A 1316-nucleotide genomic window follows, 5' to 3' on the forward strand; every position below is an offset into this window, starting at 1 on the left:
CTTGTTGATTCTTAAGTGCTGTTTCGGTATTTTGGAAACGGGTTTCTGACACCAATATAAATTTAGAAAACATCTCTTCAAGGTTTGGTTTCTTCTCTTGTTGATAAGGTGGATGTTGAAAACCTTGAAGATTTTGTGGCTTTTGATTCCCTTGACCACCCCAGGAGAAATTTGGGTGGTTCCTCCAACCTGCATTATAGGTATTACTATATGGGTTATTTTGAGATCGGAAGTTATTATTACCCATATAGTTGACTTGTTCTTCTTCAGTTGTAGGATTGAAGGATTGGTATTCTGTATGTACACCTCCTCCGCTTGAGTCACACCTCATTACTGGATGTACCTGTGTAGAACCAAAAAAATTATCAATCTTTTTATTGAGAAGTTCTACTTGATTTGATAGCATTGTAACTGAGTCGACATTATAAACGGTGGCTGTTTTTGTTGGCTTAGTCCTCATGACTTGCCACTGATAGTTATTCAGTGACATTTCTTCAATGAATTCTTAAGCCTCTTCAGGTGTTTTGTTGCTGATGGTTCCGTCAGTAGCTGCATCAACCATTTGCCGAGTTGAGGGATTCAGACCATTGTGGAATGTTTGTACTTGAAGCCAAAGCGGTAACCCATGGTGAGGGCACCTTCTCAGTAAGTCCTTGTATCTCTCCCATGCATCGTAAAGTGTTTCTAAATCTATCTGCACAAAAAAAGGGATATCATTACGTAATTTAGCCGTTTTAGCCGGCGAAAAATATTTTAGTAAAAATTTCTTAGTCATTTGTTCCCAAGTAGTGATAGACCCTCATGGTAACGAGTTCAACTACTTTTTAGCTTTGTTTCTCAGTGAAAAGGGAAATAACCGAAGACGAATGACATCATCAGAAATGCCATTGATTTTGAATGTATTGTAAAATTCCAAGAAATTTGCTAAGTGAGCGTTGGGATCTTCATCCTGCAAACTATCAAACTGAACAAACTACTGTATCATCTGAATAGTGTTAGGTTTTAATTCAAAAGTATTTGCAGCTACAGAAGGTCTAACTATGCTAAATTCAGTTCCTGTTAAAGAAGGTTTAGCATAATCATACATAGTACGTGGAGGAGGATTTTGATTAGCAGCAATTGCAGGAAGTAGCTGATTGCCTTGGTTTTCAGCCATCTCGTCGGTTGAGGTTTGAGTATCGTCTTCTCGCTCGTTCTCCACATATCGTAAGCTACGCCTTATTTCTCTTTGATTTTTGCGAATTGTACGATAGATTTCTTCGTAAAAAAGTAATGGTCCCGACGGGTTTCTTCTAGTCATAAACTATAAAAAAAAC

General features: G+C 37.8%; 1 non-coding gene across 1 annotated transcript; it reads left to right on the forward strand.

Moving 5' to 3' along the window:
* Positions 1-620: 620 nt before the first annotated feature.
* LOC128292363 (small nucleolar RNA R71) lies at positions 621-727 on the forward strand. Its single transcript, XR_008282347.1, has one exon. It is a non-coding gene; the product is annotated as a small nucleolar RNA R71 (small nucleolar RNA).
* Positions 728-1316: the final 589 nt, after the last annotated feature.

Source organism: Gossypium arboreum, chromosome 4 (genome assembly GCF_025698485.1).
Source record: "Gossypium arboreum isolate Shixiya-1 chromosome 4, ASM2569848v2, whole genome shotgun sequence".
NCBI classification, from domain to species: domain Eukaryota; kingdom Viridiplantae; phylum Streptophyta; class Magnoliopsida; order Malvales; family Malvaceae; genus Gossypium; species Gossypium arboreum.